This window comes from Lissotriton vulgaris, chromosome 7 (assembly GCF_964263255.1).
Source record: "Lissotriton vulgaris chromosome 7, aLisVul1.2, whole genome shotgun sequence".
Classification (NCBI taxonomy): Eukaryota; Metazoa; Chordata; class Amphibia; order Caudata; family Salamandridae; genus Lissotriton; species Lissotriton vulgaris.
This window is the reverse complement of record NC_141695.1, coordinates 1,271,617,242-1,271,633,773: the sequence shown is the minus strand read 5'-3', so window position 1 is coordinate 1,271,633,773 and position 16,532 is coordinate 1,271,617,242. Positions and strand designations below refer to the sequence as shown.

Below are 16,532 nucleotides of genomic sequence, written 5' to 3'. Positions count from 1 at the left end.
TGCAGTGATTGGCCATTAAGTTGTGGCTGAGGCAGTGTGTGCCACCCCCAAGCGCGGCATCCAATGATGGATGCTGCGCAGTGGACTAGCCAATCCTGGCGCTGCATGAGGCGCCAGGATTGGCTAGGGGGGCACATTTGCTGCTCGTCCTGTCGCCCCTTGTAAACCCGGGCTACTGCAGGCTAACAAGTACCCTACCGTCCCACTGGGGAACTTACAGTGCGCATGCTTGGGCAAGTTGCAACCCAAATTGCACTTGCGCACTACGGTCTGTCTGCTGCAGCCTGAGTGTGTGGACTGGACTGTCTGTCACGTGACTCAACCTGCAGCAGGCCACCCCACCCCCCTGCGCACTCCGAAATCGCCGGGTGTGTACCGGTGGCCGACTTGTTGTAATGTACACACTTGTACATATTGTTAAAGGATTGTCGTGATGCGGGTCCATGTGGCTGGTGGGGCTACGCCCCTACGCCCCAATGGACGCACCGCACCTGGAAGTCAACATGTAAATGTGAACTTCTCTGAAATGTGGGATTAACCGTGTCATCAAAGCTAAACATTCACACTGAAGTTCACAAGTTTAAACTTGAGCAATTTGTGTCTGGGGTTCAGCGATATTTTTCCAGTATGTTCACTGCAATACTTCCATATGTCATATATCTCCATTCCCACGTCCATTTACAATAGTCCACGTGCAAGGTGTGTGATAGTCATACAGGTTGTCAGAAATCATTTGTATAATCTGGACAGCTATTTTTCGGAGTTGGGGACATTGATCAAATATGTCAGGCGGGCGAATTTAGAAGGTGTTTCTGTAAAGGACATGAAAGCCGTGTGCTTGACTACTTCATTCTGATATATAAACATCTGGGGCCACATTTATGAACCTATTTTGCATTCGCATACAGGCAAATTCGTAGGATTGGTCCGCTTAGGAATGCAAAAAAGGCTTTTCCTATGTAACAACCCCTATTTTGCAATTCAGTAACCTGTTAACGAATTGGAAAATTGAGTTTGTGATTCGGTATGTTGACGGAGCGTGTTGAGGGATTCCCTTACAAAGTCCCAAATCACTGGGGTTTGTATGAATGTTTTGTGCCTTCAATGCGGTCACAAAACATTCAAATGTTCCCACCAACTTCAAGTTGGTGGCAATGCATTTGCAAATGGAAACGGGTCTCCAAGGGAACCCTTCCCCTTTGGGAATGGTGGCAAAAATGTTTTTTAAGAGCAGGCAGGGGTTCCACTGACTGCACATCCCATTTTCCTTTAAGGAAAACTGCTGCATTTATTTCAAAAAAATAATTGCCTTATTGAAAAGTAATCATGGACATTGTAGTCTGTTGACCCTAGGAGTCTACCATTCCTGTGATTTTAGCTATTCCTAGGGGGTTACAAAATGCAACCTACCTCATTAATATTAATGAGGTAGGTTTAATGAGGTAGGTCAATTTACGACTCCCTAGAAATCTCTAAATGAAACTCCTGGAGTTTCATGCATTAGGCATTGGAATTACCTAATTCCGATTTGCAGACAATCGCAATTAGGTATTCGTTATTCCTAATGTGGATACATGTGGCCCTTAGTAGCCCACGTACAAAAAATGTATTCGATAAAAGTAATTTCAAATTGCGCACCAATGTTTACCGAACCCACTGCATTTTTGCAAACCGACTTATGTACTAATAGGCTGGTTTGAAAAAAGCTGATTCGTATTGGGATGCAATTTGACCTAACTCATGAGTATTAATGAGTTAGGTCACAATTTGCGACACACAATAAATCACAGGGATGGTACCTGCTGTGGTCAACCAGCCTCAATGTCTATGACTGCTTTTAAATAAAGCCCACTGCTTAATTCTAAAAAATATTTTTGGCAACATTCACAATGGGGAAGGGTTCCCTTGGCGACCCATTTATAGTTGCGAATGCCTTACAACTAATGTTCAGTAGTCTGTAAAACATTAATGTTTTGTGAGCACATTTGTGTCGGAAAACATAAATACATACCATTAAAAATCAGAATTTGGAAGGGACGCCCTAAACATGCCTTGTGAAATAATGATTTGGTATACAGTCGCAAACCCAAATTGCTTTGCAAACGGCCCAATTCTGCTAATCAGACCTTCTGAGAACGCAAACACCTTCGTACATCTGGCCCTAAGTACCACAATTTTTTTCAGAATAGAAATGAGGTGGCTTCCGTAACACTCCGTCTGGTAGAAACTCTGTTTAGTCGCAGATTTCTCACCTTTTGAATATTCACCAGGCTTCAGACGAGATCTCAACATTTTTCAGCAATACCTCTGCACGCTAATGCGTGGCGTCATGTGGCTACACCGTAATGCTGTTCTGCTTCGGAAGTCACATGTGGATTCTATATAGATGCCACTCCCGCACTTTGTCATAAACTGATTTCAAGAATTTCTGTGCCCACGGCGCAGAGCTCCAAAAGCAAATTGGTGTGATCAGTAAACATGTTTATTCCTAGACATGGGCTCTTAACTGATCATATTAATTGATAGAGTTAATTCACAGAATGGGGAGGAAGCAGTGAGGAATCTGCGTCTAGAGTCTCCACCAGATACAGCGTTACCAAAGGTAAGTATGAAATGCATTACTTACCTGTAACTGCAGTTATCCAGTATTGGTCTGTCATAGATTCACATGCCTGAATCATTCCCCGTCGTCGAGACGGGAGTCTCCGGTACATAGAAAAGTAATGTCCTATAGACATACATAGAGAAAAGTAGGCCTAAGGGCCTTGCCTTAGTAGACTATCTATGTCCTTTTGTAAAAAGGACCAAACTCCAGAAGGTAGCCAATCAGCTACCACCTCCCTCTAGAACCTTCCTGTCAGGAGCCTCAGTCTCTCAGATTTTCATACGCACCAAGCTAGGTAGGCGTAATACTTGTTAGAGAAAGAAGTGAGTCCTTCCAGGGGAGGCGGGAGGGTTGCATGTGAATCTATGAAAGACACCAATACTGGATAACTGCAGTTACAGGTAAGTAACGCATTTCTTATCTAGTATTATGGGTGTCTTTCATAGATTCACATGCCTGAATCAAAGTGGTAAGCAGTACATTATGCACATTTCTGATGGAACAGCATACAGTAGTCTGAGATAATACATATCATACGACTAAAAGCCATCAACAAGTAACAAGAAATAAGTAAATAAATGTGCATACCAGCAAAGGATGGCGGGAAGGAGGAAGGCTCACCTTACTGGAATCGATGGCGAAGCACAGCCTGGCCTACTGCTGCATTCTGCATCAGTTCCGTATCCAGGCAGTAGTGCCTTTTGAAGGTATGTGGCGACTTCCAGGTCGCTGCCCTACAAATGTCCAATATTGGCACCCTAGCAAAGAGCGCTGCTGATGTGGACATAGCTCGTGTAGAATGAGCTCTTACTTTGGAGTGTAACGGATGTCCTGCTTTGTCGTGACAAAAGGCAATTGCCGAAGATATCCATCGTGAAATACTTTGCTTGGAAAGCGGCATGCCTTTTCGTGGTCTACTGAAAGCGATGAAAAGCTGGTTCGTTTTCCTAAAATGTTTTGTCTTGTCGAGGTAAAATTTAAGACACCTCTTCAGGTCTAAAGAGTGCAGGGACCTTTCAGCTGCAGTGCTGGGATTTGGGAAGAAAGTTCGGAGGACTAGAGGTTCATTTAGATGAAAGTCCGACTGGACCTTAGGAATAAATCAAGGGCTAGTTCTTAAAACCACTCTGTCTTCCTTGAACTGCATGAAGGGATTTTGTATGGAAAGAGCCTGTAGTTCACTGACCCTTCTTGCTGAGGTCAGGGCTAATAGAAGGGCCGTTTTCCAGGAGATATATTTGACATCTGCTCTGTGAATAGGCTCGAAAGGGTGCTTCATCAACTGGTTGAGGACCACATTAAGATTCCATGTTGGTGGAACTCTCCGTGGGCGAAGAAAGGATCTGTAAAGTCCCTTAAGGAATTGTTTTATTAACCGGTGTGACCAGAGAGAGGGTCCTTTTGAAGCTCTTGTAAAGCGAGAAATTGCTGCCAAATGTACTCTGATAGAGGCATGCGCAAGTCCCGCCTGTGCCAGGTGTAGCAGATATGGAAGTAACTGCTCCGGAGTAGCCTTTAAGGGATGTAGATCATTGTCCTTACACCAAATGCAAAAACGTTTCCATTTTAACGCATAGGTCTTGTTTGTGCTCTCTGCTCTTGCTTTCGCGAGGACATCTTTGCACTCCTGCGGAATGTCTGGTTGGCAGAACTCTCTGTACTCAGGAGCCACGCCGATAATCTGAAAGATTTCAGATTCGGGTGCTGTACCTGGCCGTTGGACATCGTGAGCAGGGACGGATGTTGGCCCAGACGGATTGGCGGGTGGACTGAGAGGCGATGGAGGTCCGTGAACCAATGCTGCCTCGGCCAGAATGGGGCAATCAGAATCAGGGTGCAGTGTTCTGTCTTCATTTTCCGGAGGACTCTTGGTATCAGGGGAAATGGCGGAAATGCGTACGCAAACACGTTGCGCCATGCGATGGAAAATGCATTTCCGAGTGACCGCAATTGGGGATGCCAGCTTGCGAAGTTGCGGCATTTGGCATTCTCCCAGGTGGCAAAAAGGTCGATCTGTGGTCTTCCCCATTCCGAAAAGATGTGATCCAGCACTTCTTGTTCTAGCTCCCATTCGTGGGACAGCGATCTCTGTCTGCTTAGAGCATCTGCTATGATGTTTTCCTTGCCTGGGACATACTCCGCTGACAGAGTGATACTGTGGAGCACAAGCCAGTTCCAGATTTTCTGCGATTCGCGAGATAGTGTGAGCGAACGCGTTCCTCCCTGTTTGTTCAAGTAGTGCATTGTCGTAGTGTTGTCGGTCCTGACAAGCACTGGGGAGTTCTGGATGCGCGGTAGGAAAGCCTGCAGAGATAGAAAAACTGCTCTCTGCTCTAGGAGATTGATATGGAGCTGCTTTTGCTGCTCCGTCCACTTGCCGCTTATCTGCAGCTCTTGAAGTACCGCTCCCCAACCCTCTAGGGAGGCATCTGTAGTTATCACGTGTGGGGCTGCAGGCAGCAGGAATGTTAGTCCTTGCGAGAGGTTTTTGGACGGCCTCCACCATAGCAAGGCCTTGGACATTTGCTGTGTTATCACAATGCGAACCTCGAAAGAGCCTGTGCTCTGAGTCCATTGTCTCGTCAAGGCTTCCTGCAGAGGGCGCATTCTGAGCCGACAGTGTGGAATAAGCAGGATACATGAGGACATCATCCCCAGGAGGGACTTGAAAGTACGGACCGGCAAAGTTTTTCTCGAGGCAACTGCGGTGGCCAGAGTGATAAGCTTGTGCTTCCTTTCCTGAGATGGAAATGCTTTTGAACATTCCGTATCCAATGTCGCCCCGAGAAAGGTAAGAACTCGGGAGGGCTGTAAGGTTGACTTCTCGTGATTGAGCGTCAGACCCAGTTGCTGGAAAAGATTGAGACAGGCGCTGGAGGACTTGACTGCGCCTTTCAAAGATGGTGCTTTTACCAGCCAGTCGTCCAGGTATGGGAAGACTTGGTGTCCTTGTTGACGTAGGAAGGCTGCCACTGGAGAGAGACACTTGGTGAAAATTCTGGGTGCCGACTTGAGGCCAAATGGGAGGACACAGAATTGATAGGGCTGACCTGCCACTGCGAATCTGAGGAATTTCCTGTGGCCTTTGTGAATAGGGATGTGGTAATATGCATCTTGCAGGTCTGAAGACGTCATAAAGTCTCCTTCCTCTAGTGACCCCAAGATCTCTTGGATAGTCACCATATGGAACAATTGACTCTTCAAGAATGTGTTGAGTGCCCTGAGGTCTAGGATGGGCCTCCATTTCTTCCCTTTCTTTTGTATTAGAAAGAAGCGGGAATAGAATCCCTTTCCTCTGTGAGTTGCTGGTACTCGCTCTATTGCTCCTTTCTTTAACATTGAAGAGACCTCTTGAAGGAGTAATCGTAGACGCCTGTGCTGAAGCTTGCGAGGAGGAGTTGTCGGGGGAATTGAATTTTAACGAATGTCAGAATTGGATCAATTGGAGCACCCACCGATCCGTTGTAATTGATCTCCAATTGTCGAGGAAGTGTGTTAGTTTTCCTCCAAGTTTGAAAAAATGAAATTGTGAATGGACTGGCTGTTGGAAAAGGTCATTGGCGTTCGCCAGCGGTTTTCCTCTGATACGAGGTCTGACAACCTTGTTGCTGTTGTCGCTGTTGATATTGCGATCTGCCTTGGTTATAGGAATATGAGGATTTGCTCTGGTAAGAACCTCTGTAAGAGGATTGACCTCTACCACTGCTCCCTCAAAAGAACTGGTTCTTAAACTGCAATGTGCCCCAGCGCTCATGCCGTATCCGTTTCTTTTTTGATCGTTTGTAGGGCCTCATCGATTTTCTCCCCAAAAAGGTGTTGGCCGTCGTAGGGCATGTCCAGTACCTTAGTTTGGACCTCTTGGCGAAAGGATGTAGCCTTAAGCCCCCCCTTCCTTCGCAAGACCGCGGCCCCTGCTAGCTGTCTGAAGCCGGGCATTGCCACATCTACGGCACAATCGATAATTTCTGATGCCGATGTTTGGCCTTCCTTATGGAGCGATTGTACTTCCTCTTTCAAGTTATCCGGTAGTTCCGCCAGATACGGGGCAATATCCTCCCACAATTGCCTATTGTAGCGGCCTAGTAGCGCAATGGAATTAGCCACTTTCACAGTCATGGCCGACGTGGTGGAAAAGCGTTTGCCAGTACTGTCAAGCTTCCTGCCCTCCTTGTCCGTTGGAGCTGACAATGGGGATGCCGGATTCCTCGAGTTCTTTTGTGCTGCCTGGGTAACAACAGAATCTGGCTTGGGATGCCCAGTAAGGCAGGCTGCTGCTGTTGTTGGTGCCTTATACTTCTTGTCCAGCCGTGGGACTACTGCGGAGACCGAAGCTGGTGTCTGCATCAGTTGTTTTCCCTGTTCCCATATGTGCTCAATGATAGGAATTGATCTTGTTGTTTTCCTAACAGGGTCTTTAAAATCATATAGGAAGCAGTCTGTTTCATGGGAATCCATTTTCATATGGAATCTCATGGCCGCTCTCTCCACCAAATTGTGAAATCCGCCAATGTCCACTGGCGGTGAGTCTGAGTTAGTGGGTTCAGGTGTGCCCGGAGATGGAGCGATGTAGTCCTCATCATCCCTATGGTCGGACTGGTCGTCCCGAACCTCTCCCTCTTCTGGTTTTTCGACTTCTTCAGAAGACGGGACATTGTGCACTGGTTCTCTTTCCTGACGGATCACCAAAGGTGATGGTCTAGGACGTGAGGATGGTGTCGGTCCAGATGTAACTGGATTTGCTTCCGTTGAAGGGGCAGTGGTTGGTTCAGGAAATCGCTGCATGTAGTCTTGGATCAAGAACCGTAAGTCTGAAACTATAGACACCGGAAGGCATACCATAGGTGTAACCACCGTCTGGACATGCGAATGTTCAGCCTCTTCTGTATAAACCATCTCATCTCCCTCTTCATCAGTGCTTTGGCACTTTACTATGAGATCCGAAGGACTGTTGGCCTGTCCATACTGGTATTCGTCTGATTCCTCGTCCTGCAATATATGTGACGGGGGTAGCTTTTGCACCCTACTTGGCGATGTTAAGTCAGGGGTTATTGGTTGTTTCGTGCTCTTTTTCGTAGGTGGCTGACTGGCAGCTGACAACGGAGAAATCAAGTCTGATTGTTTCCATAGCGTCGACAGTGTCGTCAGCGATTGAGTTTCAATCGTCGTCGGTGATGGTTTCATCGACGGTACCTTCGTCGACGGTTCCGTCGTCGATGGCGCGCTCGTCGACGAGGTCTTCCTCGCCGTCGACGGAGTTTTCGTCGACGGTATCCTCGTCGACGGTACCTTCGTCGACGGTCCAGTTGTAGATGGTGCGCTCGTCGACGATGTCTTTGTCGCCGAGGATGTCTTCACCGTCGTCGGTGTCTTCGACGACGGCACGCCAGACGACGAGGGTGTGTTCGTCGACGGCGTTGACGGTTTTGGCTTCGTCGCCAACGCTGATGTCGCCGTCGACGTCGTCAACGGGATCTTCGTCGGGGGCTTTGTAATGAGGATAATCGACAACACAGGCTTACCCGCCGTCGACGATGGTGTAGTTGTTGTCGTCGTTGAGAATGCTGACAACGCCATCGTCATCGACACCGTCGTCGTCGATGTAGAAACATAGGCTGTAGACCCAGTCTTCTTCAGCGCTGAGGTAAGCGTCGATGAAATCGTCGTCTACGACGGCGCAGGCTTCCTGGAGGCAGGAAGCTCCTTGTCAGACGTTGTAGATTTTACCTCAGAAGACTTTTTGACAGTCTTTTTAGGAGGAACGTCTGTAGGGCTAGGGGAAGCAACCCTTCAAGGATAATTTAGATGAAACTGAAGCCATCTCACTGTCTTCTGAAGACTCCAGGTCGTCTCTGGTTTTCAGCCTGTTCAACCAGAGGAGCAGCCGGTCTTCTCTATCTTTTAGTGTTTTTGTAGAGAATGTTCTACAAATTCTACACTCTTTAGGAGAATGGTCTGGATAAAGACAGTATAAGCAGGTTTCATGCTTATCATCGACGTGGAGCCTCTTCTTACCACAGGAAGAGTAAGCTCTGAAGGGACCCTTCTTCTGCTGATCAGCCATGGCGTATTTATGAAGGAAATATCCAATTTCTGAGAAGAAAAGAGAGTAAAGTAGGAAACCTGAGGAGAACTCAGGTGGAGACTCCCTAGCACAACGTGCGGTAGAAAATCGGAGAGACTGAGGCTCCTGACAGGAAGGTTCTAGAGGGAGGTGGTAGCTGATTGGCTACCTTCTGGAGTTTGGTCCTTTTCACAAAAGGACATAGATAGGCTACTAAGGCAAGGCCCTTAGGCCTACATTTCTCTATGTATGTCTATAGGACATTACCTTTCTATGTACAGGGGACTCCCGTCTCGATGACGGGGAATGATTCAGGCATGTGAATCTATGAAAGACACCCATAATACTGGATAACTTGGTCTTGTGATTGAGACTTCTAGACGCAGGTTCCTCACCATTTGAATACATACAAAAGCAGTACCTATTTAGAGGTGGGTCTGTGAATAAACTAAGACTAGTTAGTCATGCAGAACAGAGGAGGCTAAATGCCCCTCTCTGTAAACCTGACTATACAAACAATAGCACTTTGTGAAAATTCAATGATATTACATTGAGAGAACTGTCTGTGAGACCTGTAGCGTATGATGGCAAGCCCATTGAAGTGTTGGACGAATTTGATACGGTGGTACATTTTAAAGGTAACCAAACTAGTACCTCTGTTTAAGTTGCAAAACATGGGTCGTCTTTGTTGGAGTGGTTGGAAAAACTCAATTTGGAAATAATTTTGTAACAATACTGATCAAGTCCTTCTTACAAGACAAAGTCTGCACGTATGGTCTGTACAGTGTTCTGAGTGGATGTAAATAAGGCACACTTTCATGCACTACTTAGCGTAAAAGGGGAGGGCAATGGGTGTTCCGTGGGCGTTCCACAGCAACATCCTTTGATTTTGACGCTGCCCCATATTTACAAGGGTGGCGAAAATATGGGGCAGCTGTAAAATTAAGAACAGGAAAAACGTGGTGTTACCCTGGCGCAAAGAGGAGAAATGTTTAATTACTTCTTGTTTTGGCTTTTTCCATGAGTGCTGCGTTGTGCAGCACTTATGGAAACAGCAAAACGCGAATGATTGTTTATGTTAAGGAATGTGTCCCTTCCTGCACATAAACAATCTTCCTCTGGAAAACAGACACCCTTGCACTATGGTGCAAGGGTGCCTGTGGTGGCGCTGGGTAGATAAATTTAGCGCCAGCGCAGGGGGAAGCGTAGGGCTGCACCATATTGCTGTAAATATGGTGCAGCCCTGTGTTTCAGAAGTGTTGGAGCGTGGTGTTAAGCGAAGGAGGCAAACATCGCGCTCCGTCACTTCTATTGTAAATATGCCCTCAAGTGTGGAGTATTTGAGGCATAAAGTGTTCGCCTGGTCAGTGATCTGCCTTCCTCCCTACGCAGGTCCGCCTCGTAGCTGCTGCCCCTTGCAAGTCCACTGACACTTGCTGGTTGGTGGCTTGAGACCTTCTCCACCCGCAGGCTCCCGTCTGCTCCTCACCTGTGGTTGACTAATGGGGAGCATGTTTGCTCTACTGCTGGCCTGCCTTCTGTCCTTGTACTTCTGCCAAATTTTCTTCTCTGCACTCTTTTGTACTTTTTTTCTTTACTTTTTCTATTTTACTTTTCTCTTCTTTCCCCTTTTTTGCATACTTGTTTCACTTTTCACTCTTTGTTCGCACCATACCCGTGCCGCTGCCTGACCAACTTCCTTCCAGCGCTGCATTTCCCCCTTCCTGATTCCCCTCTCCCAGCTGTCCATCCCTCCACTACTTAATGGGGGCAATGCACCAGGAAAGGAGCAATTTGACTAACCTTGTCAGTGATCTGCCTCTAAGCATGGGCCAATTTTGCGAATCTGGCGTTCGCGAATTTTGCGAATTTGCGAACTCGCAATCCGCAAAATCCGCGAATTCTCGCGAATTTGCGGATTTTTTTTTGTGTTCGCAAGGATTTCTGACAGTTCGCGAGGGTTTTGTAACAGTTCGCAATTGCGAACTTACATGTCGGCTCGCAACGGTCACGATTATGTTGTTTCTACGTCTGGTTCATCATCACAGGTTCCCAGCACCCTCTGTTTCACCCCTGCCACCCTCTGTTTCACCCATGCCACCCTCTGGTACATCAATGCCTTATGCCACCCTCTGGTTCATCGCAAAAACAACAAGTGATGGACTGAATGTGGATCAATGTCACACACTCCCCCAGTCAAAAGATCTGGGCCCAAATCCATCGTTTTTTTGCACTCCACACCACCCTGGGTTAGACAATGGCGATATGCAAATCAGCTCTGACCCTGTTGCCCCATGGGAACAGTCCAGTCCGAACTACAAAAGCCATGTCCTTCCCAGAACGGAATCAAGCATCCGAGGACCGGACCGGTTTCGAGGTAACACCTCTCATCAGCCCGGCTAGCTTGACTCCAAGTGGTGTGGAGTGCCTGGGACCCACGTCTGGGCATCCCCAGCGCACTTAGGGCGGCAATTGCAAAAACAACAAGTGATGGACTGAATGTGGATCAATGTCACACACTCCCCCAGTCAAAAGATCTGGGCCCAAATCCATCGTTTTTTTGCACTCCACACCACCCTGGGTTAGACAATGGCGATATGCAAATCAGCTCTGACCCTGATGCCCCATGGGAACAGTCCAGTCCGAACTGCAAAAGCCATGTCCTTCCCAGAACGGAATCAAGCATCTGAGGACCGGACCGGTTTCGAGGTAACACCTCTCATCAGCCCGGCTAGCTTGACTCCAAGTGGTGTGGAGTGCCTGGGACCCACGTCTGGGCATCCCCAGCGCACTTAGGGCGGCAATTGCAAAAACAACAAGTGATGGACTGAATGTGGATCAATGTCACACACTCCCCCAGTCAAAAGATCTGGGCCCAAATCCATCGTTTTTTTGCACTCCACACCACCCTGGGTTAGACAATGGCGATATGCAAATCAGCTCTGACCCTGTTGCCCCATGGGAACAGTCCAGTCCGAACTACAAAAGCCATGTCCTTCCCAGAACGGAATCAAGCATCCGAGGACCGGACCGGTTTCGAGGTAACACCTCTCATCAGCCCGGCTAGCTTGACTCCAAGTGGTGTGGAGTGCCTGGGACCCACGTCTGGGCATCCCCAGCGCACTTAGGGCGGCAATTGCAAAAACAACAAGTGATGGACTGAATGTGGATCAATGTCACACACTTCCCCAGTCAAAAGATCTGGGCCCAAATCCATCGTTTTTTTGCACTCCACACCACCCTGGGTTAGACAATGGCGATATGCAAATCAGCTCTGACCCTGTTGCCCCATGGGAACAGTCCAGTCCGAACTACAAAAGCCATGTCCTTCCCAGAACGGAATCAAGCATCCGAGGACCGGACCGGTTTCGAGGTAACACCTCTCATCAGCCCGGCTAGCTTGACTCCAAGTGGTGTGGAGTGCCTGGGACCCACGTCTGGGCATCCCCAGCGCACTTAGGGCGGCAATTGCAAAAACAACAAGTGATGGACTGAATGTGGATCAATGTCACACACTCCCCCAGTCAAAAGATCTGGGCCCAAATCCATCGTTTTTGTGCACTCCACACCACCCTGGGTTAGACAATGGCGATATGCAAATCAGCTCTGACCCTGTTGCCCCATGGGAACAGTCCAGTCCGAACTACAAAAGCCATGTCCTTCCCAGAACGGAATCAAGCATCCGAGGACCGGACCGGTTTCGAGGTAACACCTCTCATCAGCCCGGCTAGCTTGACTCCAAGTGGTGTGGAGTGCCTGGGACCCACGTCTGGGCATCCCCAGCGCACTTAGGGCGGCAATTGCAAAAACAACAAGTGATGGACTGAATGTGGATCAATGTCACACACTCCCCCAGTCAAAAGATCTGGGCCCAAATCCATCGTTTTTTTGCACTCCACACCACCCTGGGTTAGACAATGGCGATATGCAAATCAGCTCTGACCCTGTTGCCCCATGGGAACAGTCCAGTCCGAACTACAAAAGCCATGTCCTTCCCAGAACGGAATCAAGCATCCGAGGACCGGACCGGTTTCGAGGTAACACCTCTCATCAGCCCGGCTAGCTTGACTCCAAGTGGTGTGGAGTGCCTGGGACCCACGTCTGGGCATCCCCAGCGCACTTAGGGCGGCAATTGCAAAAACAACAAGTGATGGACTGAATGTGGATCAATGTCACACACTCCCCCAGTCAAAAGATCTGGGCCCAAATCCATCGTTTTTTTGCACTCCACACCACCCTGGGTTAGACAATGGCGATATGCAAATCAGCTCTGACCCTGTTGCCCCATGGGAACAGTCCAGTCCGAACTACAAAAGCCATGTCCTTCCCAGAACGGAATCAAGCATCCGAGGACCGGACCGGTTTCGAGGTAACACCTCTCATCAGCCCGGCTAGCTTGACTCCAAGTGGTGTGGAGTGCCTGGGACCCACGTCTGGGCATCCCCAGCGCACTTAGGGCGGCAATTGCAAAAACAACAAGTGATGGACTGAATGTGGATCAATGTCACACACTCCCCCAGTCAAAAGATCTGGGCCCAAATCCATCGTTTTTTTGCACTCCACACCACCCTGGGTTAGACAATGGCGATATGCAAATCAGCTCTGACCCTGTTGCCCCATGGGAACAGTCCAGTCCGAACTACAAAAGCCATGTCCTTCCCAGAACGGAATCAAGCATCCGAGGACCGGACCGGTTTCGAGGTAACACCTCTCATCAGCCCGGCTAGCTTGACTCCAAGTGGTGTGGAGTGCCTGGGACCCACGTCTGGGCATCCCCAGCGCACTTAGGGCGGCAATTGCAAAAACAACAAGTGATGGACTGAATGTGGATCAATGTCACACACTCCCCCAGTCAAAAGATCTGGGCCCAAATCCATCGTTTTTTTGCACTCCACACCACCCTGGGTTAGACAATGGCGATATGCAAATCAGCTCTGACCCTGTTGCCCCATGGGAACAGTCCAGTCCGAACTACAAAAGCCATGTCCTTCCCAGAACGGAATCAAGCATCCGAGGACCGGACCGGTTTCGAGGTAACACCTCTCATCAGCCCGGCTAGCTTGACTCCAAGTGGTGTGGAGTGCCTGGGACCCACGTCTGGGCATCCCCAGCGCACTTAGGGCGGCAATTGCAAAAACAACAAGTGATGGACTGAATGTGGATCAATGTCACACACTCCCCCAGTCAAAAGATCTGGGCCCAAATCCATCGTTTTTTTGCACTCCACACCACCCTGGGTTAGACAATGGCGATATGCAAATCAGCTCTGACCCTGTTGCCCCATGGGAACAGTCCAGTCCGAACTACAAAAGCCATGTCCTTCCCAGAACGGAATCAAGCATCCGAGGACCGGACCGGTTTCGAGGTAACACCTCTCATCAGCCCGGCTAGCTTGACTCCAAGTGGTGTGGAGTGCCTGGGACCCACGTCTGGGCATCCCCAGCGCACTTAGGGCGGCAATTGCAAAAACAACAAGTGATGGACTGAGTGTGGATCAATGTCACACACTCCCCCAGTCAAAAGATCTGGGCCCAAATCCATCGTTTTTTTGCACTCCACACCACCCTGGGTTAGACAATGGCGATATGCAAATCAGCTCTGACCCTGTTGCCCCATGGGAACAGTCCAGTCCGAACTACAAAAGCCATGTCCTTCCCAGAACGGAATCAAGCATCCGAGGACCGGACCGGTTTCGAGGTAACACCTCTCATCAGCCCGGCTAGCTTGACTCCAAGTGGTGTGGAGTGCCTGGGACCCACGTCTGGGCATCCCCAGCGCACTTAGGGCGGCAATTGCAAAAACAACAAGTGATGGACTGAATGTGGATCAATGTCACACACTCCCCCAGTCAAAAGATCTGGGCCCAAATCCATCGTTTTTTTGCACTCCACACCACCCTGGGTTAGACAATGGCGATATGCAAATCAGCTCTGACCCTGTTGCCCCATGGGAACAGTCCAGTCCGAACTACAAAAGCCATGTCCTTCCCAGAACGGAATCAAGCATCCGAGGACCGGACCGGTTTCGAGGTAACACCTCTCATCAGCCCGGCTAGCTTGACTCCAAGTGGTGTGGAGTGCCTGGGACCCACGTCTGGGCATCCCCAGCGCACTTAGGGCGGCAATTGCAAAAACAACAAGTGATGGACTGAATGTGGATCAATGTCACACACTCCCCCAGTCAAAAGATCTGGGCCCAAATCCATCGTTTTTTTGCACTCCACACCACCCTGGGTTAGACAATGGCGATATGCAAATCAGCTCTGACCCTGTTGCCCCATGGGAACCCCTCTGGTTCATCATCACTGTAGATTATGGGGGGAAAAAGCAAGCACACCTGCCTGCTTCAGCTGACATAAATGAATTTGGGGTTGATTTATTAATGTGTCACTGTTTTAAAATTCCAGTCTGGCACCTGCTTCCTTATCTGTAATTTGCTTTCTGTTGCAGTGCAATTTTTTTTTCCAGGACCTTTGTGGCCTACTTGTAGCTATTCTATGAGCCTGCTGTGAGGGTCAGAGCAGGGTCATACAATTGTTGCAACTAGCAACTGAACTCTGGAGGGGCCCTTGTCAGGAAGCACTACAGGGAACGGTTACTAATGATGAGTTTGAACTTTTGAACCTGCTTTCACTTTTGCAAAGCTCGTTTTTCTGCAGAACAGCATTACAGCAACTGTAATGCCCCACCAAGCTTATATGAGAAAGTTGATTTCTAATCCAAAAGTTATCCAAAGAAAATCAAAAGGCCTCAAATCCAAAAAAGTGCAGGCAAATGTCAACCTGAGGAGTTATTCTGATAAAAATCATCATTTTCAGAAGGTCTATGCTGCTTGCTAGTAGATTTCTTGTGCAGAATTGCAATTTTTGTAATTTCGCGAGTGCGAGATTGTTGCTGGCCGCCGCACCTACATGTTCGCAATTGCGAACTTACACCGCAAAGAAAAAAAATCCGCTGCGTGCGAATTTGCGGATTTTGCGGGAAATTCGCGAATCTCGCGGATTGCGAATTTACCGAAAATCCGTAAAATCCGGGAGCGTAACGGATTTTCCGCCCATGCTTATCTGCCTCCCTCACTGTGCAGCTCCGCCTGGTGGCTGCTTCCACTTGCAGGTCCACTGACCCTTGCTGGTTGGTGTTTTGAGGCCCTCCTCCACCTGCAGGTTCCTGCCTGAGCCACATACCGGGTGGGTTAGTAGGGAGCATCTTTGCTCTGCTGGTGGTTTGCCTTGCGTCCCGGTGCTTCTGCCTCTTTTTCTTCTCTGCAGTCTTCTTTTACTATTACTTTTTCTATTTTACATTTCTCTTCTTCCCGCTTTTTTTGCATATTTTTTCACTTCTTTTTTTCACGCAATACCCCTGCGGCCTTGTCCCCTTTCAGCGCCACGTTTTACGCTTCCTACATCCTAGATGTCCAGCCCTCCTCCTCACACTAATTAATGATGGCCCCCGGGTGGCTGCGGCGCCTGTGAGCCAAAGGCGTGCCAAAAGCAAACCTGTCTGCTCCATACATGCCTGGACAGCACACAGCGCTACGGAGCCTGGTTCTTGGACCTTCCATTGATACAACACCAGTAACCACCCATCACATGACACCACGCCGCCTGCCACCTCGCATTGTCGAAAGACACCCAAGGACCTTTCTCCTGCCGAAACTGCAGCTGCACCCTCACCCACCTTTGAGCTACAGCTCCTCCCACTCACTGCACGCCTGACTAGAAGTGCACCCGACTGAATCAGCTGCGATCTCCTCAACACACACTCCCTTCACAATCACGCCAGGGAAATCTGGGACCTCCTCGACTCTGTGCCCCCGACATCGCCTTCCTCACGGAAACCTGGAAGAACCCCAGCTTGTGCCCCAACA

At 48.9% G+C, this 16,532-nt stretch overlaps 1 protein-coding gene across 1 annotated transcript in view; it reads right to left on the bottom strand.

Annotated features, from left to right (window-relative positions):
* LOC147703391 (uncharacterized) overlaps positions 1–16,532 on the bottom strand; it is a 9,287,842-nt gene that overhangs the window by 6,348,137 nt on the left and 2,923,173 nt on the right. The gene's annotated exons all lie outside the window — the stretch shown is intronic.